Source organism: Rhinoderma darwinii, chromosome 1 (genome assembly GCF_050947455.1).
Source record: "Rhinoderma darwinii isolate aRhiDar2 chromosome 1, aRhiDar2.hap1, whole genome shotgun sequence".
NCBI lineage: Eukaryota > Metazoa > Chordata > Amphibia > Anura > Rhinodermatidae > Rhinoderma > Rhinoderma darwinii.
The window spans coordinates 537,914,902-537,940,436 of NC_134687.1; positions in this window are offsets into that span (position 1 = coordinate 537,914,902).

A 25,535-nucleotide genomic window follows, 5' to 3' on the forward strand; every position below is an offset into this window, starting at 1 on the left:
ACATTACTATAAAAAAATACTACATTAATATAATGCTACATTACTATAATAATATAACATTACTATAACAATGCTACATTACGATAATACTACATTACTATAATACAACATTACTAGAACAATACTACATTACTATAACAATGCTACATTACTATAACAAAGCTACATTACTGTAATACAATACTATAACAATACTAAATTACTATAAAAATACTACTACACTACTATAACAATACTACATTACTATAATATTACTACATTGCTATAACAATACTACATTACTATAATAATACTACATTACTATAACAATACTACATTACTATAACAGTGCTATATTACTATAACAATACTATATTACTATAATACTACATTACTATAACAATGCTACATTACTATAATAATATTACTATATTACTATAATAATACTACATTACTATAATACAACATTACTATAACAATACTATAACAATTCTACATTACTATAACAATGCTACATTACTATAACAAAGCTACAGTACTGTAATACTACATTACTATAACAATACTACATTACTATAAAATTACTACTACATTATTAGAACAATACTACATTACTATAATATTACTACATTACTATAACAATACTACATTACTATAATATTACCACATTACTATAACAATACTACATTACTATAATAATACTACATTACTATAACAATACTACATTACTATAACAATACTACATTACTATAATAATACTACATTACTATAATAATACCTCTAGGTTTAAAATTACTGGAAATTTGCGAGTTTACCCCACGTGCTTATTTTAACAATCCAGTTTTCCAGTTGAAGGCCCAGTACACAGATTTTTTTTTATGCTGATTTTGATGCGGAAACCGCGTCAGAATCAGCAGCAAAAAACGTCCGAACCCGCTTCCCATTGATTTCAATGGGAGGCTGAGGCATTTGTTTTTTTCCGTGGCGGTTTTTAGCTGCTCACGGTAAAAAAAAAGGTGCATGCTCTTTCTTGCCGCGGTTCCGACTCTGACCTCCCATTGAAATCAATGAGAGGCAGAGGAAGCATATTTGCTTAGTTTTTTGCTCAATTGTCGCCGGCAAACAACGCCACAAGAATCGCGGCAAGAATCTGCCTTAAAATTTCTGCCTGCAAAAAGACTCTGTGTAAACCTCTGCCCTCTGTAGATACTGCCACAGTGCCCTCTCTAGATAATGCCATAGTGCCCTCTGTAGATGGTGCCATAGTGCCCTCTGTAGATAAAGCCACAGTGCCCTCTGTAGATAAAGCCACAGTGCCCTCTGTAGATAATGCCACACAGCCCCCTGTAGATAGTGCCACAGTGCCCTTTGTAGATAATGCCACAGTGCCCTCTGGAAATATTGCCAAAGTGACCTATGTAGATAATGCCACAGTGCCCTCTGTAGATAATGCCACAATGCGCTCTGTAGATAATGCCACAGTGCCCTCTGTAGATGATGCCACAGTGCCCTCTGTATATAATGCCACAGTGCCCTCTGTATATAATGCCACAGTGCCCTCTGTATATAATGCCACAGTGCCTTGTGTAGATCATGCCACAGTGCCCTCTGTATATAATGCCACAATGTCCTCTGTAGATAATGCCACAGTACCCTCTGTATATAATGCCACAGTGTCCTTTGTAGATGGTGCCACAGTGCCCTCTGTAGATAAGTCCACAGTGCTCTCTGTGGATAATGTCACAGTGCCCTCTGTAAATAATTATACAGTGCCCTCGGTAAATAGTGCCACGGTGCCCTCTGTAGATAGTGCCACACACCCCTAGATAATGCCAAAGTGACCTCTGTAGATAAAGCCACAATGCCCTCTGTAGATAAGGCCACAATGCCCTCTGTAGATAATGCCACAGTGCCCTCTGTAGATGGTGCCATAGTGCCCTCTGTAGATAAAGCCACAGTGCTCTCTGTAGATAATGTCACACAGCCCCCTGTAGATAGTGCCACAGTACCCTCTGTAGATAATGCCACAGTGCACTCTGGAGATATTGCCACAGTGCCCTTCGTAGATAATGCCACACTGCCCTCTGTAGATAATGCTACTGTACCCTCTGTAGATAATGCCACAGTACCCTCTGGAGATATTGCCACAGTGCCCTCTGTAGATAACGCCACACTGCCCTCTATAGATAATACCACAGTGCCCTCTGTTTATAATGCCACAGTGTCCTTTGCAGATGGTGCCACAGTGACCTCTGTAGATCATGCCACAGTGCCCTCTGTAGATCATTCCACAGTGTGCTCTATAGCTAATGCCACAGTGCCGTCTGTAGATAATGCTACAGTGCCCTCTGTAGATAATGCCACAGTGCCCTCTGTAGATGTTGCCACAGTGCCCTCTGTAGATAATGCCACATTGTCCTCTTTAAATAATTCCACAGTGCCCTCTGTAGATATGCTATACCCCCCCAGATAATGCCAAAGTGACCTCTGTAGATAATGCAACAGTGCCCTCTGTAGATAATGTCACAATGCTATATGTAGCTAGTGCCACACACCCACATGTAGAGAGAGCCACACACACACCCGTCTAGAGCCACACACACACACACACACACACACACACACACACAACCTATAGAAAGTGCCACACACACCCTATAGCTATGCCCCACACACCCACCTATAGTTAGTGCCACACACACACACACACACACACACACACACACCCTATAGATAGTGCCACTCCCCCTATAGATAGCTCTATTGGGGATCCCTCTAGGAGTGGAATCCCCAGCCAGATTGTTGCCGACGCTCTGACCGGGGATTCCACTGCTGGATGAGCCCCTGAAGTCACTGTCAATATATGGACAGTGACATCAGGGGATACTCCTGGACCGGATTTCCCGGCCAGAGCTATGCCTACACTCGGGCCGGGGATTCCTCTGCTGAAAGAACCCCTGATGTCACTGTCCATCTAGGAACAGTGACGTCAGGGGATCCTCTTGGACCGGATTTCCCGGCCAGAGTGTTGCCGACACTCTGGCTGGGGATTCCACTCCTAGAGGGAGCCCCAACAGAGTTATCTAAAGGGTGTGTGTGGGGCGTTATCTACAGGGGGAGTTGCATTATCTACAGGGGGTTGTGTGGCCATTGCTCACTTACCACCAACGATCCTGCATTGCGGGAAAGAGACTACGCTCCTTTATGAGCGCGCCCCTTTTTCGGCCTGCTCTCTCCTCTACCGAGGGAGCTTCGGTGCCCCGTGGGTCGCAAATAACAGCCTCAGGGGCTGCATTCGGCCCATGTGTTTGAGACCCCTGCTCTAGATGCATGTAAACTTTAAGTAATTGCATCCTATCCCTGCACAGTGCACAATATATACAATCGAATCACAAATTCAGCTCTGCTGCTTCAGTACTAAGGATAACTATTTCTAACATTATGAGATACAAATGGATCAAATGATTTGTTTTTAGACTTAATTTAAAGGTAAGTTATGTAGACATAAGGAAAATATAAACTATATTTAAGTAATGCTAACATCTCTACAGAGAAAAAAAACAAGAGTATGCCTCTACTGGGCCACAGTATTACCGAGATTTTGATTTGTGACAAACTGCTGACACCTGGATGCCAAATCATATCTGAATTTGGAATCTGAGAACATATTGGATGAACAAAATGTGGATTTTGAAAAGTAAGCAATGTGCTGGCTCCCAAACAGTTATCAAGGAACTCCCTCTTGTGGTCAATATTGGTATAACATGCAGTTAACCAAACATCTAATTTACAGTAGAACAGATAAAGTAATGTCCAATGACTATATCATACCTGTAATGACTAATTAAGTCAAACACATTCAATTAAGTTCTACATACACATGCTCTAATTTTAGAAGTTAGAAAGTCACTTAACAAATGTTTAAATGCTCCGGAAATCATGTAACAAGAAAAAATGTCCACACCATAAAACAGATTTGACAATGAAATCATCATGGACTTACTAAGAATAAACAAATTGATATACACAGCTTCAGATATGCTGCTATATAGTTGTTTTTTTTTTTTGCCTTATTAGTATGATGCCTACCTGTTCTGTAGCGTTGCACATATTGTAACTATTCACATCATTTACTGACACCAGTTTGGCTCACGGTATAAGGTCAATCTAACATTAAACCAATTAACCTGTCGATATGTTTTTGGAGGGAGGACATTACAGTACCCAGAGAAGACCCATATGGGCAATGTCCATACTCCTGTTAGATGCAGCTTCTATCAGATTTGAATCAAAGATCTTGATTTTGCAGGTAAGGTCCCAATATTACCAGGCTGTCCTCTGTAACATGAAAATATTTGGGCAAACATTAGAATGACAGGTATTTGCCTTAGATATTATCAGACAATGTGAGAATAACGGTCAGTAACCCCATGCATTCTCACATGAGAATTACTTATTTATCATGTGTTGATGAGCTGTCTTTTGCTGACCTGCAAGTCACAGATGTGGGTACATTTGTCTATAGATTGTAAGCTCTTGCGAGCAGGGTCCTCAATCTCCAGGTTTGAATTGTAAATGAACTTTGTCACTATGTAATGTCTAATATTGTTTGTTTCATGTCCCCTCTAAATTGTAAAGTGCTGCGTAATATGTTGGCGCTATATAAATAAAGATTATTATTATTATTATATATCAGAAAAATGACAATTACAAATATAAAGTATGTGCTCACAGAATTCCATCTTCTTCCCATTTTTTACAGAGACATCGCACACTGCCAAATCATTTTGGTGCACTTGATTAGCAACATTCCAGGGTGTTTTCCATCTGTGACAAAGGCCTAGTACACTGCCATATAAATTATGAATGTCATTTTGGTGTTCTGTACTTGCAGCATTCCTGTTTTTTTTAACTGGGACACAGGCCAGGCACACTGCACTGATAAATAAACATTTAGTATCATTTTGTTGAGTTTGGTTGCCAGAATTCAAGTTTTCTTTTAGTCTGTGATAGGCACTGCCAAAATATTTATGTAATTCATGAAAAAAAACATTGTTGCAGTAAAATCCTTGTGTTATTCGCCACACTTTGACTTTGCCGATATACAGGAAAAGCAAAGCATCTTCAGTGCTCAATAAAATGTTTTGGGCTAGCTGGGGTAGTGCTTTCTCAGAAAAAGCTTGTATAAACAGTATAGTAATGGTTGCATTAGGTTTATAAGAATTGTTATATAATGGTAGTACTAGTCTTTAATTACTGTGTAATAATAAATAGGAAAGTAGGTGAATCAAATAATGAGAGACCTTAGAAACGGTAATGGTTTTTCAGACATAAAAATACTACAATGTGAATAGCATGCTTAATATTAAATCCTGCAGTCATTAAAATCACAAAGAACAGTACAATGAGAACTATTTAGCAGTGAATGGAAAAATGTGGTAAAGAAAGAAGATGACGATGTATAATTAGCTTACATTTTGCATTGATTTGGTAAATACAATTTACTAATCATATTTCAATTTTCAGCCCTCATAAACGGCATGAACTTCATATCAACACCCCATACACACACACTATATATATATATATATATATATATATATATATATATATATATTAATATATATATAGTATAGTTAAGTATAGTGGCTTCTTGTTTGGAATTCTGCTAACTTAAAAGATAAGACAATGATATCGCTAAGAATTTATAGTAAGGATGTTTAAGGAGGATAAATAGTAATTGGAAGAAAGAGACAAATAAATGATATACAGTATTAGCTCATAAAACTAATTGGTCATTTACTTTACACTGCAAAGGAGAACAGCAGCTCTGCATTGGAGGCACCATAACTTATATTAATTGCATGAATTGACTTTATAATGTTCTTTATGATGTGTTCACATAAGGTAGAATGCAAAGTTGTTAAAAGGTTAGTCATAGTAGGTACAGAGGACCATGTTTTGATATTGTCCCTCAGAGAAGAGACGAGATCTTCCATGAACATATAAGTGTAAGGGCATGTTCAGACGTGGCAGAATTTTTCCGCTGAAAATGTTGCTCAGGTAATTCAGACGTTGCAGATATCACAGCAGACTTGCTGCAGATTTCAGCCTTTGCAATGTAAAGGCTGAAATCCGCAGTGAAATTCCGCTGCTTCTCCGCAACATAATATGCATGCTGCAGAGGGAAAATTTTGCACCGCAACCTAAATTCCACACAGTTATTTTCCGCAACGTCCCAACTAAGTTTACTAAAAATGTATAGAAACAAATGTAAAAAATGGCAGCTGCAGATTGCCACTGACTGTCCGCAGCGGAATTCAACAGCAATTCCGCCACATTTGAATGTGCCCTAAGTGTTGCAGACCAGGCAACATATTTTCAAGGCATGGAATGAAAGTCTGTATACCAGTTACAATGTATTTAAGGCTATTTTACAATGGAAAAGAAACAGGGCTGGGATTTCAATTATAGTGACACCTGAGCGGAATGGCCAAATTCTCCATATTCCATTCTAGAAGGAGAAAAGACTAAAGAGGCAAGAGGAGGACCCCAGATAGAGGGTACTAAGCCCACCAATACCAGGTATGACTCACAAAATAAATGTATTCCTTGTTCTCTTGTATCTGTCGGGGTTAATATTTTTTTTTGTAAGAGAGGATAAATTATTTTTCCCTGTTCATGAGTGAAGGAGGTTACTTCTTTTCAGCTGATTATGTTAGAGCCCTGGTCAAACGTGTAAAGTAAAGTGGCCAGATACTGAAAAGTCTTTTGACTAACTCACTAATATCGGACCTCAAGTAGGTTAAAGAAGTTGCTGAAGGGTTGCCATGGGAAAATCTACAGAGAGATTCGACAGTCGCCCAGGGAGCAAATAGACTGTGGAATGGAGTTTCATGGTTAAATCGGAGCCGTTACTGATTTTATATCTCTTAGGGCTTATTCAGATGAACGCTGAAATCGGGCGTGTGACAGCCATTTTTTTAAAGGCCGTCACACGGCTGCATAAAAATTAATGTACTTCTATGGGGCTATTCACACAGCCATTGTTTTAACGGCTCGTAATAAAATAGGACATGCCCTATATTTGTCAGTAGAGATTAGCGAACTTTTCAAAAGTTCGGTTCGGCTAGTTCGCCGAATTTCACAAAAAAGTTCGATTCGGACCGAACCTGTCACTTCCGTGCGCCGAGCATGCTACTGTCCAGGGTGCTGATAGAGTTAATGGGCTGCACTAACTCTTTCAGCAACCTTGACAGTACATGCTCGGCGCGCGGAAAATACAATTTTAATGTAATAAAAAATGTTAAATAATATGTTCGTACTTACTTTCCTCCTGTCCGGCCTCCAGCGATGACGTTTCATCCCTTTCGCCGCTGCAGCCAATCACAGGCTGTAGTGGCGGTCACGCACGTCAGGATGACGCTTCATCCCACGTGACCGCCTCTGCAGCCAATCACAGGCTGCAGCGGCGACATGGATGAAACGTCATCGCTGGAGGCCGGACAGGAGGAAAGTAAGTATGAACGTATTATTTTTTTTTTTTGGCATGTATGTATGTTGTCATGTATGTATGTATGTATATTTGTGCATGTATGTTTGCATGTATGTTGGCATGTATGTATATATGTGCATGTGTGTATGTATATTTGCATGTATATATTTGCATGTATGTATGTTTGCATGTATGTATGTTTGCATGAATGTATGTTTGTATGTATGTATCTTTGCATGTTTGTTTGTATGTATGTATGTTTTCATGTGTGTGTATGCATGTATGTATGATAGTTTGCATGTATGTATGTATGTATGTATGTATGTTGTCATGTATGTATGTATATATGTGCATGTATGTTTGCATGTATGTTGGCATGTATGTATATATGTGGATGTTTGTATGTATATTTGCATGTATATATTTGCATGGATGTATGTATGTATGTTTGCATGTATGTATGTTGTTATGTATGTATGTTTGCATGTTTTTATTTTTGCATGTATGTTTGCATGTATGTTTATATATATGTGCATGTATGTAATTATGTTTGCATGTATTTATGTTTGCATGTATATTTGTGCATGCTTGTATATATGTATGTATGTATCTTTGCATGTTTGTTTGTATGTATGTGTGTTTTCATGTGTGTGTATGCATGTATGTATGATAGTTTGCATGTATGTATGTATGTATGTATGTATGTATGTATGTATATATGTGTGTATGTTTGCATGTATATATGTGCATGCTTGTATGTTTGTATATATGTATGTATGTATGTTTGTATGTATGTATGTATGTTTGCATGTATGTTTGTTTGTATATATGTCTGTATGGCCATGTATGATACTGTCTGCTGGCGCCCTGTATCTAAGTCAACTTCGCGGCAGGCTTCTATAGATGGTATAACAGTCAGTATCACACATTAAACTGAATCTAAGCCTACGACATGTTTTATTTCATATTTTATTTTTTTTACAGGTTTGGTGTTTGGACTACGTCGGTTTCGAGGTTGTGTTGGGGGTGCTTTATTTCAATAAAATATTTTATCTATATCTTTGTCTTTTTCTTTTCAAATTTTATTACTACCACTTTAGTAATGGCCGCTGTCTGAGTGACAACATCCATTAATAAGGCGAGGCTTAGTGTTAGCCGGTGCAGAGGCTAACACTAACCATCATTATAACCCCGGTACCCACCACCACCAGGGGTGCCGGGAAGAGCCAGGTACGATCTAGTACCCGACCATCTGTTGTGATGGTCGGGTTCTGGGGCGGCCGCAGGCTGATATTATGAGGCTGGGAAGGGCCAAAAACAGTGGACCTTCCCACCCTTGTAATGCTAGGCTGCTGCTGCTGTGTTGTATCTGGCTGGTTATAAAAGTGGGGGGGACCCCACGTCATTTTTTTAATTATTTTTTTTTTAAAAAAGACATGGGTTTCCACCCAATTTATCATAACCAGCCACATACAACACCGTGTTATTAGCCTGGGAATGGACAAAACCAGTGGCCCTTCCCACCCATGTAATGCCAGACTGCTGCGGCCTTGTATATGGCTGGTTATTAAAAATGTGGGGGACCCAACGTCTATTTAAAAAAAAAAACGACATGGGGTCCCCCCCATTTTTATAACACAGCAGCAGCAGCCTAGCATTACAAGGGTGGGAAGGTCCACTGTTTTTGGCCCTTCCCAGCCTCATAATACCAGCCTACGGCCGCCCCAGTACCCGACCATCACAACAGATGGTCGGGTACTGGATCGTACCAAGCTCTTCCCGGCACCCCTGGTGGTGGTGGGTACCGGGGTAATAATGGGTGGTTAATGCTAGCCTCTGCACCGGCTAACACTAAGTACCGCCTTAATAATGGACACTGTTAATCAGCCAACTGCCATTATCTGGGCACTAATAAAGTTTAAAAAAAAACACAAAGACAATTCTTTTTTATTGAAATAAGAAATCCCCAACAAAACCCTCGTTAACCATTTTATTAAAATTTGAAAAAACGTAGATCTACGCAGTAGTCCAACGAATCGAAGATGTAGTCCAATTGGTACATCAAAATCTGCAACAACATAAAAAAACAGTTATCAATGTGAACAATACCAATACTTCTACTCACCTACACACATATATACACACACACAAACAAACAGCCATACACAAACACACACATATACACAAACACACATATACACAAATACACACATATAAACAAACACACCCATATATACACAAACACACACATAAACACACACCCATATACACACATATACACAAACACACACATATACATAAACACACACACACACACAAACATATACACAAATACACCCATATATACACACACATATACACAAACACATATACACAAACACACCCATATATACACAAACACACATAAACACAAACCCATATACACAAACACACACATATACAAAAACACACACACACAAACATCTACACACAAACATATACACATACACCCATATATACACACACATATACACAAACATATACACAAACACATATACACAAACACACCCATATATACACAAACACACCTAAACACACATATACACAAACACACATATAAAAACAAAAACAGACAAAGACACATACCCAAACACACACACTGTTTCTTTTAAATGCTGCTGGGGAACCCGCTCGATCCACTATATAAGGCTGCGCTATAGTGCAGCATTTAAAAGAAACAGGATCCTGACCTGTCCATAGAGTTTAAGGCAGCACAGAGCATTTCAGGAGATGAGCGTGCAGATTCAGTGCTGCTGTGAACTCTGCTCTTACCATTACGTAGCTCTCAGTCTGTTACCTCTCCTCCACTACTGTCCTCAAGAACACCTTCACATGATTGGCAAGTCACCACGTAATGGTAAGAGCAGAGTTCACAGCAGCACAGAGTATTTCAGGAGATGAGCGTGCGGATCTTGTGCGGGGTGGTGACTTGCCAATCATGTGAAGGTGTTATTGAGGACAGGAGTGGAGGAGAAGTAACAGACAGAGCTACGTAATGGTAAGAGCAGAGTTCACAGCAGCACAGAATCTGCACGCTCCTCTCCTGAAATATTCTGTGCTGCTGTGAACTCTGCTCTTACCATTACGTAGCTCTCAGTCTGTTACCTCTCCTCCACTTCTGTCCTCAAGAACACCTTCACATGATTGGCAAGTCACCACCGCGCACAAGATCCGCACGCTCATCTCCTGAAATACTCTGTGCTGCTGTGAACTCTGCTCTTACCGTTACGTGGTGACTTGCCAATCATGAAGGTGTTATTGAGGACAGTAGTGGAGGAGAGGTTACAGACTGAGAGCTACGTAATGGTAAGAGCAGAGTTCACAGCAGCACTGAATCTGCACGCTCATCTCCTGAAATACTCTGTTGCTGCCTTAAACTCTGTGGACAGGTCAGGATCCTGTTTCTTTTAACCGGTTAAGGACTAGGCTGTTTTACAGCTAAATGACCAGAGCAAATTTCACAATTTTGCTATGCGCTTCTTTAGATGACTATAACTCTGTAGGTGAATAAAGTTCATCTTTGAATTTTACACTCTTTTTAAAGGACAGATAGGGCTTTGTTTTAGTGGCATTTGTCAGTATATATCATTTTTATTTTTTTCTCTAAAGTGGGCAAAATTGGAAAAAAATGCAAGAATTTAGCAAATGCGTCAGTTTAGGCTAGTATTTTTCACACACGGTATAGTCCACGGACAAAATTCATCTCCTTTCACATTCTTCCACTTCTCCCGTGCATGGGGATACCAAATATGTGTGCCTTATTCGCTGTGCGGGCATGTGCCAGGGCTTGGCATAAAAGGAGGCTTTTTGGCCTTTTCGGTCCAGGAATTTTGCATTTGATTTTAGAGCCGCATACTGTTTTCTGGGGGGCCTAATGCTGCTGAAACATTAGAAACACCCCATAAATGACTTCATTCACACAAGTAGACCCCACAAGGTTTTCTTCAAGGGGTTTATCATATTTTTAGACAGTCCAGTTTTCTTCTGAAAGTTTCTTGAATAAGATGGAACAAAATAAAATCAGCACTTTTTTAGCAAATGCGTCAGTTTAGGCTAGTATTTTTCACACACGGTATAGACCACGGCCAAAATTCATCTCCTTTCACGTTCTTCTACTTCTCCCGTGCATGGGGATACCAAATATGTGTGCCTTATTTACTGTGCGGGCATGTGCCAGGGCTTGGCATAAAAGGAGGCTTTTTGGCCTTTTCGGTCCAGGAATTTTGCATTTGATTTTATAGCCGCATACTGTTTTCTGGGGAGTGTAATGCTGCTGAAACATTAGAAACACCCCATAAATGACTTCATTCACACAAGTAGACCCCACAAGGTTTTCTTCAAGGGGTTTATCATATTTTTAGACAGTCCAGTTTTCTTCTGAAAGTTTCTTGAATAAGATGGAACAAAATAAAATCAGCACTTTTTTAGCAAATGCGTCAGTTTAGGCTAGTATTTTTCACACACGGTATAGACCACGGCCAAAATTCATCTCCTTTCACGTTCTTCCACTTCTCCCGTGCACGGGGATACCAAATATGTGTGCCTTATTCACTGTGCGGGCATGTGCCAGGGCTTGGCATAAAAGGAGGCTTTTTGGCCTTTTCGGTCCAGGAATTTTGCATTTGATTTTATAGCCGCATACTGTTTTCTGGGGGGTGTAATGCTGCTGAAACATTAGAAACACCCCATAAATGACTTCATTCACACAAGTAGACCCCACAAGGTTTCCTTCAAGGGGTTTATCATATTTTTAGCAAGTCCAGTTTTCTTCTGAAAGTTTCTTGAATAAGATGGAACAAAATAAAATCAGCACTTTTTTAGCAAATGCGTCAGTTTAGGCTAGTATTTTTCACACACGGTATAGACCACGGCCAAAATTCATCTCCTTTCACGTTCTTCCACTTCTCCCGTGCATGTGGATACCAAATATGTGTGCCTTATTCACTGTGCGGGCATGTGCCAGGGCTTGGCATAAAAGGAGGCTTTTTGGCCTTTTCGGTCCAGGAATTTTGCATTTGATTTTATAGCCGCATACTGTTTTCTGGTGGGCCTAATGCTGCTGAAACATTAGAAACACCCCATAAATGACTTCATTCACACAAGTAGACCCCACAAGGTTTCCTTCAAGGGGTTTATCATATTTTTAGACAGTCCAGTTTTCTTCTGAAAGTTTCTTGAATAAGATGGATCAAAATAAAATTAGCAATTTTTTAGCAAATGCGTCAGTTTATACCAGCATTTTTCACACACGGTATAGACCACGGTCAAAATTAATCTCCGTTCACATTCTGCCACTTCTCCCGTGCACGGGGATACCAAATATGTGGCCTTATTTATCACATAGAGATGTAGGAGGGCGGAGGATAGAAGAAGATTATTTCACATATCGCTTTTTTTTCAAAGCTGGTTTTACAAAACTCAACAGAGTTGCTATAACACTTCCAAAATATCTGCTCTTGAAGCAGAAATCCCAAAATATTCATCTAGGGGTATAATGGGAATTTATTTTTTGGGGTTTTCTAAAATAAGAAATTGCAGGTTAATGCAAATGGAGCTCTCCAGCAGATGAACTTTAGAAAACATCAAACATGACATCCACCCCCCACCCATTCCCTCCCTCACCCTTGGAGTAAAATCATGGGAAAAATAAAAACGTAATGTAGGGCAAATATATTTTCAACAAATTAACTAAAATCTAATAATTCAGAACAGTGTGGTATTTTTTAAAACATGGCTCAATGCACAGGCCTGGTTGCGAGGGACATGAGGGACAGAAATATCGGGAATCTTTGCGGTGCCCGTCTTTTCTGCAGACGCGGCACTTTTTCTGGGGGTTGCTTCTGGTTGCTGTTGGGGGAATCCGACTGATGAAGTGTCTTTCAGTCAGTCGCGTGACATCCTCAGACTGGGGGCATTCTCGGGTGTCCTGAACATCAAAAATGAGCCCTTCAATAATTTTTTCCTGGAAATCCAGGTATGTGTCTCTGCCTCTGTTTTTTTTGTAGAGCACAAATGAGTTGTGGATGGCCACCTGTAACAAATAAATGGCCACCTTTTTGTACCAGGTTTTAGTTTTGCGTTTTACTAAATAGGGCTGTAAAACCTGGTCGCTTAAATCCACCCCCCCCCATGTACTTGTTATATTCGGACACGCTCACTGGTTTGTGCTTGTCCGATGTTGCCCCTCTTTCCCTCACTGCCACTGTTCCTGCGGTATGAATCGTGCTTAGCACATACACGTCTTTGCGATCCCTGAACTTGACCGCCAGCAATTCTTCAGATGCATAAGCACAGGAGTCCCCCTTTACCATGCGCTTCCCCACTAATTGCTGTGGAAAACCAATTCTGTTTTTGCGCATGGTACCACATGCCCCAGTCCTTGCAGCATGCAAATGCCTAAACAGGGGCACACTCGAATAAAAATTATCACAGTACAGGTGGTACCCCTTGTGAAGCAGAGGCTGCATTATCTCCCACACGATCTTACTGCTGGTGGAAAGATCAGGGGGGCATCCAGGAACATTTATTGTGCGGTCCCGCCCTTCATAAATTCTGAAGGCGGTGGTATATCCTGACCCGCTTTCACACAATTTGTAGAGCTTAACGCCATATCTTGCCCTTTTGGAAGGTAGATATTGGCGAAAGCTAAGTCTGCCATGAAAGTTGAGGAGGGATTCGTCCACGCTTACATTCTGCTCAGGGGTGTAGAGTTGCAGAAATAAATTATTCAGGGAATTTATTAGCGGTCTTATTTTGAACAACCGATCCCGGTTTGCATCGGTACTTGGGGGGGCCTGTGCGTTGTCATTGAAGTGGAGGAACCTCATTATTGTCTCATAACGAGACCTGGGCATTACTGCAGAATATACTGGGGTGGCTTGGGCGGGTCTTGTTGACCAGTAAGACCTAATGGAGGGCTTTTTGACAATACCCATATTTAGGGTGAGCCCCAAAAAATTTTTTAATTCCTGCAAATTGGTGGGCGTCCAATCTCTGGCATGGGTGGATGAAGGTTTCTGCCTTATATATTGCGTGGCATATAAATTTGTTTCGTGGACAATCTGATTTAGGATGTCGTCCGTTATAAATAAATGGAAGTAATCCATTTGGACAAAATTTGTATTGTCCACGGTTATGCCAGGAGTGGCCGTAAATCCGTGGATTCTAGCCCCAAAAGATGGGGCAGGTGCCCATACAAGAGCCTGGACTGGAGGGACCAGGCTGTCCCGTGCTACAGCGCTACTTGGCCCTGCGCTTTCATGTTCTGCAGTTTCGACTGCATCAGGGACAACGTCCCCTGAAGATGAACCTGAAGTGACGCTGTCATCGTCACTACCTAAAACAGGTTCCATCTCGGACGCCATCTCTGATGCGGTCTCCGACTCAGACCACAGCATGGCGTATGCCTCCTCGGCGCTAAACAACTTCCTCGCCATAACGTAACTAACACTAACACTAACTAAACAAATTTTTATTTTTTATTTTTATAAAACACACAAACTAACTGCTATATATATCTACACTACCGCTAACAAAAAAATAAACCGCTATTGCTATATATATTATATATATGTGGATATATATATAATTATATACTCCCTACCTGCCTATTCTAATAGAATAAAAGAAAGAAAGGTAGATAGATAGAAAAAAAGATAGATGGATAGATAGATTGTATAGATAGATAGAAATCTATCTATACAGAGAATGTTTTAGAGTGTAACTGTATTTTTTTGTAACTGTAACTGTAATCTTCTGTCAGCAATTCTCCCGAGTCTCTTCTTCTCCTCAAACTGAAACAATGTTTGAGGAGAAGAAAAGAGGCAGGAGATTTACTGCCAGAAAAGTCAAAATAAAACAAATGTGGTCGCTGTGATAGGTTTTCACAGCGACCACATGTTCAGGGACCATCAGATTGGTCCCTGATACTCTGCCCAGTGCCCAGAGCTGTTGGTAACAGCGTGGGCACAGGGCTGTGTGCACGCGATCGCGTGCACTGTTTTATAAGCAGGAATGCATGTGATCGCTGTGATTGGTTGTCACAGCGACCACATGTTCAGGGACCATCAGATTGGTCCCTGATACTCTGCCCAGTGCCCAGAGCTGTTGGTAACAGCGAGGGCACAGGGCTGTGTGCACGCGATCGCGTGCACACTGTTTTCTATGCAGAAATGCATGTGATCGCTGTGATTGGTTGTCACAGCGATCACATGTTCAGGGGCCAAAAGATTGACCCCTGACATTCTGCCCAGTGCCCATGGCTGTTAGCAACAGCCAGGGCATAGAGCTGTGTGCACGCGATCCCGCGTGCACAGTCCCTGAAGTGCGGCCGTATATATACTATACGCCGGACTTTAGAGACCCTGACCGCTGGCCGTATAAATACGGCCAGCGGTCGGGAACCTGTTAAATGCTGCACTGTAGCGCAGCCTTATATAGTGGATCGAGCGGGTTCCCTAGCAGCATTTAAAAGAAACAGGATCCTGACCTGTCCACAGAGTTTAAGGCAGCACAGAGTATTTCAGGAGATGAGCACGGCCGGCCACAGGCAGCCGGTCGTTTTTCCAAGCCGTGCTCCCATTATGCACACGACCGTAAAAACACCCGTTATTGCGGGTCGTAATTACGACCCGCAATAACGGGCTCATAGACTTCTGTTACCCACGGGTACCTTCCCGTTTTCTCACGGGAAGGTGCCCGTGCCGTTAAAAAAATAGAACATGTTCTATTTTTCTATTTTACGGGCCATGCTGCTATAATTAGTTCACACGACAGCGTCCGTAACGGCTGAAATTACGGGGATGTTTCCGCCTGAAAACATCCCCGTAATTTCAGCCGTAACGGCATGTGCAGGCGCTTGAACGCCGCGTCCATTACGGACGTAATTGGCGCTGCTATTCATTGGAGTCAATGAATAACGGCTCCAATTATGGCCAAAGAAGTGACCGGTCACTTCTTTGACGCGGGCGTCTATTTACGCGCCGTCATTTGACAGCGGCGCGTAAATATACGCCTCGTGTGAACAGAGGCAAAAGCAGCTGGCTGCCCGTGGCCGGCCGTGCTCGTAATTACGAGTCGTAATTACGAGCACGGCCCATAAAATAAAAAAATAGAACATGTTCTATCTTTTTAACGGCACGGGCACCTTCCCGTGAGAAAACGGGAAGGTACCCGTGGCTAACAGAAGTCTATGGGCCCGCTAATTCGGGTCGTAATTACGACCCGTAATAACGGGTGTTTTTACGGTCGTGTGCATGAGGCCCCCGTAATGACGGGTGGCTACATGTGTGCACCCGTCATTACGGCAGCGTTGCTAGGCGACGTCAGTAAATAGTCACTCCCAGGGTGCTGAAAGAGTTAACTGATCGGCAGTAACTGTTTCAGCACCCTGGACAGTGACTACCGATCACAATATAGAGTACCTGTAAAAAAAAAAAGACGTTCATACTTACCGGGAACTCCCTGCTTCCTCCAGTCCGGTCTTCTGGCCGTTGCCTTGGTGATGCATCCCTCGCGACATCCGGCCTGACATTCCTTGATGACGATGCAGGCCATGTGAGCGCTGCAGCCAATCACGGGCTGCAGAGGCCGCTGCAGCCAATCACGGGCTGCAGAGGCCTCTGCAGCCAATCACAGGCTGCAGAGGCCTCTGCAGCCAATCACAGGCTGCCGCGTCAGAAAAGAAGGTCGGACTGGAGGAAGAAGAGGGACTCGTCACCAAGACAACGACCAGGTACGTATGAAATGCTTTTTATTTTATTTTTAATCAGCAGCCTCTTTTCTCTATCAGTGATTGATAGAGATAAGTGGCTGCCGATTTGTATCATATTTTTGACCGGGTTCGGTCAAAACGGGTTCGGCCGAACCCGGTGAAGTTCGGATTCGCTGCGAACCGAACTTTTCCGGAAGTTCGGACCGAAACCGGGTTCGGTTGTCCCGGTTCGCTCATCTCTATTTGTCAGTATTCACGGATCCCACAATAGACTCAAGTTTATGAGGGATCCATGAAAAGGGAAGGGTTGCCGTAATTTTTCTTTGCCAATTTGTCATACGTTCGTGTGATTATAGCCTTATGACCAGCACATAGTACTAATTTAACCTGTACAATTAACTTATTATGAAAGAGGTTGATGGTTGAGAGCTGTTTTTGGCGGCACAAGTTGTAGTTTTTCATGGCATTACTTAATGTACCACATAAAGTAATGGGAAGCGAAAAAAAAATTGTGGAGGGAGTGAAATGGGCAAAAAACAGGGGGGATTTGTTTTTACAGCATGCATCAGGAAGTAAAAACTACAAGTTCACTTTATTCTACAGCTTGATCCATTTATGGAAATACCAAATTTTTTTTTTTTTTATATTTTACCACTTTTATAAAAAAACAAACTATTTGGTAAAAAAAGAAATAGTTTTGTGTCGCCATATTCTGAGAGCCATAACTTTTTATTTTTCCATCGATTGAGCAATGTGAGTGCTTATGTTTTGCAGGGCAAGCCGTAGTTTTTATATACCATTTTGGAGTACATGCGACTTTTTGATCACTTTTTATTACATTTTTTTGAAGGAGCCGAGGTGACCGAGAAACAGCAATTTGGATGTTTTTGTTTTTTTTTACGTTGTTCACCGAGCGGGTTAAATACTATTATATTGTAATAGTTCAGACTTTTACGGACGCGCCAATACTTGTTATGTTAACATTTAATTTTTTAACACTACTTTAGGGGAAAAAAGTGGGGAAAAAGTTTTTTTTTATTTTTTTTTTAAAAACTTGTAATACTTTTTTGGAACATTTAAAAAAAACTCTATTTAACTGTTTTGTGCATTTTTTATTAGTGCCCCTACGGGAATTGAACCAGCGAAATGAATCACTTACACAATATACTGCGATACTAATGCACTGCAGTACATATCGTGTTTCTTACAGTCTCCTATGAGGCGTTGCCAGAAGCAGGTCATCATTAGGCCCCCAGGCTGCCATGATGGCCATCAGCACATTACGATGACCCTTCATTCTAAAGTGGAAAAGTGTTTGTTCAGTACAAAGGTCCAGTCATCTTTTATACACATGGGGTGGGGGGGGGTACACATAAAGCTGCATGAGCCGGTCACCAGCCAGTATCCGTCATACACGGATACTGGCTGGTGACCGGCTCATGCAGCTTTATGTGTACCACCCCATGTGTATAAAAGATGGCTGGACCATTGTACTGAACAAACACTTTTACACTTTGTGTCTCCCTTATTTCCTCATAGATTGTAAGCTCTTGCAAGCAGGGTCCTCACTCCTCCTGTCTGAATTGTAAATCAACTTCGTCACTATGTAATGTCTGATATTGTCTGTTTCATGTCCCCTCTAAATTGTAAAGTGCTGCGTAATATGTTGGCGCTATATAAATAAAGATTATTATTATTATTAACGTTGTAGATGCCGCAGTCGCGATTAACCGCTCCATCTAATGGGTTAATCGGGCAGAATTAAAGTGATCTTTGATTCCGCCCGTTGTAGTGAGGTGTCGGCTGTATTACACAGCCATCACCTAAGTATGGAGCGAGCTCAGCGGTGAGCCCGCTCCCTACTTCCCCTTAAAGGCTGCCACGTACATGTAGGTAAATATCGTTAAGGGGTTAAAAACATAGACCATAAATGTCCAGGTGCTGACGCTGGATGTTGTGTGCTGCGTCGCAATAAACGTCTTGATGCTGCCTGGCGTCAGAAACTTGTATGCCCTATGGCATAGACCTTGTGTGAAGGCCAGGGTCTCATGTGGCAGCATGAGGAGATCTGAAGCGGGCCCTTTATGCCACTGCATAGACATGGTTTCTAATTTTTACATATGCCCTACTAATTAATTTTCTATGTATTTTCTATCATTCTTAATATGAATTTACTGCACATTTATGCATTAAAAAAAATATTCTGTTGCAAGTATAATGCTGCAAAATTATACTTAGGTGTACTTAGGTGTGGGAACAAATCCATACAGGATCTATTAAGATATTTCATATCATGCATCAAAAAAAATATAGGAGTAGAGAATTACATATAGTACATGCTGTACTAACCTGATTTTTTTAACCCCTTACTGCTGCAGACAGATTAGACATTTCTAACAAAGCCACATTTTTCTGACATGTCACTTAGGCTGAGTTCACATGGGACGGATACAATGTATAAAAGGATGCAGCGTATCCATCCTATGCACTACAGGGAATTTCGGTTGAAAAAGCACCAAACTGTGGTGGTTTTTCACCTGTAATGTCTGCTGCGGAAAAGTGTAGCGCCAGCCGGCTGCTAGCAGGCCGGCCACCTGGAATGTCGTATCATCCCAGGAGACTGCTACAGCCTGTGATTGACTGCAACGGTGGTCACCTGGGATGAAGCGTCATTCCAGGAGGCCGGCATTCTGACGTCATCCAGGCCGGCCTCCTGGGATGACGTTTCATCCCATGTGACTGCCGCTACAGCCTGTGATTGGCTGTGATAGCCTGTGATTGTGATTGGCTGCAGCGGTCACATGGGAGGTCCCAGGAGGCCGCGCTGGAGAAAGTAACATAGAGTTCTGGGTAAGTATCAGGCTTATATTTTTTTCAGATTTTTTTTTTTGCGGCGGGATTGCTGTGAACCCGCTGCAAAAAATGCAACAATTGCTATTTGTTGCGGGATTTAGCTCCCCATTGAATTCAATGGGGTATTCCCGCAGCAAATAATCAGTGTTTGCGGAAATACAATTTATATGCTGCGTAATACATTTCCACAGGCAGGTCAATGTCTGAGCGTTTTTTCCGCTCAGTAATTACGCAGCGTGTGGATTTGTTCAATCTCATCTAATTTGCTGCTACTGTATTCTGCTGCGTTTTTTCCATTCACAATTCCGGATGGAAAACACCAGCAATTCCGCAACGTGTGGGCAAGCCCTAAATGTGGTAATAACTTAATAATTACTAATTAACATTTTACATATGTCTACTTTACATTGGCATCGTTTTTTGAGCGTCCTTTTATTTTTCTAGGCTTAGAACTTTTTACAAGGCTTAGAACTTTAGCAGAAAGTTCTCACATTTTTTTTGCGGCGGGATTGCTGTGAACCCGCTGCAAAAAATGCAACAATTGCTATTTGTTGCGGGATTTAGCTCCCCATTGAATTCAATGGGGTATTCCCGCAGCAAATAATCAGTGTTTGCGGAAATACAATTTATATGCTGCGTAATACATTTCCACAGGCAGGTCAATGTCTGAGCGTTTTTTCCGCTCAGTAATTACGCAGCGTGTGGATTTGTTCAATCTCATCTAATTTGCTGCTACTGTATTCTGCTGCGTTTTTTCCATTCACAATTCCGGATGGAAAACACCAGCAATTCCGCAACGTGTGGGCAAGCCCTAAATGTGGTAATAACTTAATAATTACTAATTAACATTTTACATATGTCTACTTTACATTGGCATCGTTTTTTGAGCGTCCTTTTATTTTTCTAGGCTTAGAACTTTTTACAAGGCTTAGAACTTTAGCAGAAAGTTCTCACATTTTCAAGAAAATTTCAAAGGCTATTTTTACAGGGGCCAGTTCAGTTGTGAAGTGGCTTTTAGGGGCCTATACAATACAAACCCCAATAAGTCACCCCATTTGAAAAACTACAACATCCCAGGTATTCAAAACAGCATTTAGAACATTTCTTAACCCTTTAGGCGTTTCATAAGAATTAAAGCAAAGTGGAGGTGAAATTTACAAATGTAATTTTTTTTGCAGAAATTCATATTTAATTTTTTTTTCTGTAATACAGAAGGTTTTACCAAAGAAACACAACTCAATATTTATTGCCCAGATTCTGAAGTTTTTAGAAATTTCCCACATGTGGCCCTAGTGTCCTAATGGACCGAAACACTGGCCTCAGAACAAAGGAGCACCTAGAGGATTTTGAGGCCTTCTTTTTATTTGAATATATTTTGGGCACCATGTCAGGTTTGAAGAGGTCTTGTGATGCCAAAACAAAGGAAACACCCCAAAAAAAGACCCCATTTTGGAAACTACACCCACAAGAAATTCCTATAGGGGTGTAGTGAGCATTTTAACCCCACAGGTGTTTCATAGATTTTATTAGAATTTGGGCGTGAAAATTAAAAATGACATTTTTTTCCAATAAGATGTAGATTTAGCCAAAAAAAAAAATGTCCACAAGAAATAAAGAAGAAAAAGCCCCCTAACATTTGTAAAGCAACTTCTCTGGAGTATGGAAATACCCCATATGTGGGCATAAACTGCTGTTTGGGCACACAGCAGGGCAAGGAAAGAAGGAGCGCCATTTGGCTTTGGAGCACAGATTTTGTTGGATTGATTTCCTGGCACCAAGCCCCTAAGGTGCCAGTACAATTGAAGCTACCAAAAAGTGACCCCATTTACGAAATTACACCCCTTGAGGAATTCATCTAGGGGTGTAGTAAGCATTTTGACCCCACAGGTGTTTCATAGATTTTATTAGAATTGGGCAGTGAAAATGAAAAAAAATCCCTTTTCTTCAATAAAATGTAGATTTAGCTTAAAATTTTGAATATTCTCAACAAATAAAGGAAAAACAAAACCAACAACATCTGTAAATCAATTTTTCCCGAGTACGGTAATACCCCTTATGTGGTCATAAATTGCTGTTTGGTCACACAGTAGTGCTCAGAACGGAAGGAGCGCCATTTGGCTTTTGGAGTGCAGATTTTGCTGGATTGGTTTTCTGGGTGCTAAGTCGCATTTGCAAAGCCTCTGTGGAACCAAAGCAGTGGAAACCCCCCAGAAGTGACCCCATTTTGGAAACTACACCCCTAAGGTATTCACATAGGGGTGCAGTGAGCATGTTAACCCCACATGTGTTTTGCATACATTTGTGTGCACTCAATGTTGCAGAGTGAAAATGGGATTTTTTCCATTGATATGCCAATATGTGGTGCCCAGCTTGTGCCACCATAAAAAGACAGCTCTCTAATTATTATGCTGTGTTTTCTAGTTTTAGAAACACCCTACATGTGGCCCTAATCTTTTGCCTGGACATTCGACAGGGCTCAGAATTGAAAGAGTACCTTGCGAAATTGAGGCCTAATTTGGCGATTTACAAAGTATTGGTTCACAATTGCAGGGCTCTGATGTGAAATAATAAAAGAAACCCCTGAGAAGTGACCCCATTTTGGAAACTACACCCTTCAAGGCATTTTTAAGGGGTGTAGTGAGCATTTTCACCCCACAGGTTGTTTCCATAAATGATTGCGCTGCAGATGGTGCTAAGTAAAAATTTACATTTTCCCTAGGTATGCCATTTCAGTGGCAAATATGTCGTGCCCAGCTTGTGCCACTGGAGACACGCAGCCCAAAAATTGTTAAAAGGGTTCTTCCTGGTATCGCTAAGCCACATATGTGGAAATAAACTGCTGTTTGGGCACGCTGTAGAGTTCAGAAGGTAGGGAGCGCCATTTGGCTTTTGGCCCGTGGATTTTGTTGGTAGTAGTTTTGTTTGGAGTTTTACTAGTGTTTCCATTTATAATGTGGGGGCATATGTGAGCTGGGCAGAGTACATCAGGGGCATAGTCAGGTGGTATAATAATGGGGTAAAATAATCTATAGATGTGTGGTACGCTGTGAAGCTATCCTTTCTGCACAGGCTAGTGTTGCATTGATAAATGTCCTTCCTTATCCCCCTATTGGTCCACACTCCGCACCTTTGCAGTTTGGGGAATTTTGCTGGGAAAGTGTTGTCCTGGTATAATGCGGGCACCCTCACTTCAAGCAGATATGTTTGGGCCCTCTCCTTCTTGGTTCCCTAGTTTTAGGGCCTTGATAAATCACCGCTTGAAACAGAAGAAATGTTCCCCCCGGGCCTGCACTACTGCATATTTTTCTTTCCTGACTTATGGGAGCCTGAACTAATTTTATTTTTTCATAGACGTAGTGGCATGAGGGCTGTTTATTGCGGGATGAGCTGTAGTTATTATTGGTACAATTTTGGTGGTAAATGCAACTTTTTGATCACTTTTTATCCTATTTTTTGGGACGCAAGGTGCCAAAAAAACTGCAATTCTGGCATAGTTTTCTTAGTTTTTTTTATACAGCGTTCACCATGGATTATAAATTACATGTTAACTTTACTCTGCGGGTCAGTACGATTGCAGCGATGCCAAATTTATGGCGCTTTTTTATGTTTTACAACTTTTTGCACAATAAAATTTATTTTGTAAAAACAATGTGTTTTTTCTTTCGCCATGTTGTGAGAACCATAACTTTTCAATTTTTTCATCGACAGAGCTGTATGATAGCTTGTTTGTTGCGAGACGAGCTATAGTTTATATAGGTACCATTTTTGGATACATGCGACTTTTTGATCACTTTTTATTAGAATTTTTGTAGGGCAAAGTGACCAAAAAACAAAAATTGTTTTTTTACATGTTTTTTTTACGCCATTCACCGCGTGGAATAATAACATAATATTTTTATAGTTCGGGCTGTTCCAGTCGCGGCGATACCAAATGTGTATGGTTGATTTTTTTTCCAATTATAATGGACTTGATAAGTGAAAAGGGCGATTGTATTTTATTTTATTACTTGAAACTTTTACTTTATTTTTTACAACTTTTATTTTTACACTTTTCTTTAGTCCCACTAGGAGACTTGAAGGTCCAACTTTTTGATTGATATTCTAATACATTGCACTACCTATGTAGTGCAATTTATTAGAACTGTCAGTTGTTCACTGACAGCAGGCCGATTAGGCTTTGCCTCCGGGCTGGGCCTAATCGGCTTCCGTAATGGCAGGGCAGGAGGCCATTGTTAGGCCGCCTGTTGCCATAGCAGCAGTTGGCAGCCCTTCGATCGCATAGCAGGGCTGCCGATCTGCTGTTAACCACTAAGATGCAGCTATCGCTATCGATCGCTGCATCTTAGGGGTTAATGGCAGGAATCAGAGCTATCTCCGGTTCCTGCCATTACAGGTGGATGTCAGCTGCAACATACAGCTGACATCCACCACTGATGACACCGGCTCAGCTACTGAGCCGGCGCCATCTTGCCGGCGGCTATGGAAGCCTTTTATGTCCCGCCTTCAGCGAAGCCTGGAAGGCTTCCGTGCCAGGCAGACTGGGAGGCTAGTATTAGGCCTCCATTTGTCATTGCAGCCACCGGCACCCTGGCAATTTCATTGCTGGGGTGCCGATGAGCTGCAGATCCCTTAAATGCAGCGACCGCTTTTGACTCGGAGCTAACTTTGGTCCCCGCCATTACAGCAGGCTGCCAGCTGTAAGATACAGCTGACATCTGGGGATGGTGACACCGACTCAGCTTCTAAGCCGGTGTCCACCATTTGTCGTATGTATACGGCAAAATGCGAGAAGCACTAGCTTTCCATGACGTATCCATATGACAAATGTCGGGAAGGGGTTAAATTATGTTTTTAGTAATATAAAATATAATCAGGGAGGAAAAGAGCCTTCTGTCTACTGTATGCAAACAAATTTATTACTTTCAGTAAAAATATACAAAAAAAACTATGTTCACATTATATCACCATAAAATAAAAACAAATATAGATAAAATAGTAGTTTCTCTTCAAAAGAGAGGGAGAAAACGAGAGGTGTTGCTGCTAAGGAAATGGTAAAAGCTGATATTGCGGGAGACTGACTGTGAGGAGCTGGAACTGAGGAGCCTGTATTGGACTTTGAAGACCGTACTACATTAGTATTTATTGTTGGGCCTTGGGTGGCGACATGTCCTGAAGAGCGAGCAGAAGGTGGTGTGGCAGATCACTACTGTACAGATAGCTGAACGGGTAGCGGTGAAGGGCGCGTGAGAGTGAGATGTAAGCTAAGACAGTTAGAGAGCTGTACTAGTCAGTGGCCAGCATAGTGAAAGTCTAAGGGTTGGGTTTGTACATTTTGAGACTTACAGAACATTTTACAGAGCAGCCAGCAGCCACCATCTCGAGGACCTGAAGTAACATAGATAGCAGCCACCATCCTGGACTCTGCATAACCTCCATGCCACAGACAGGCACTAGGGC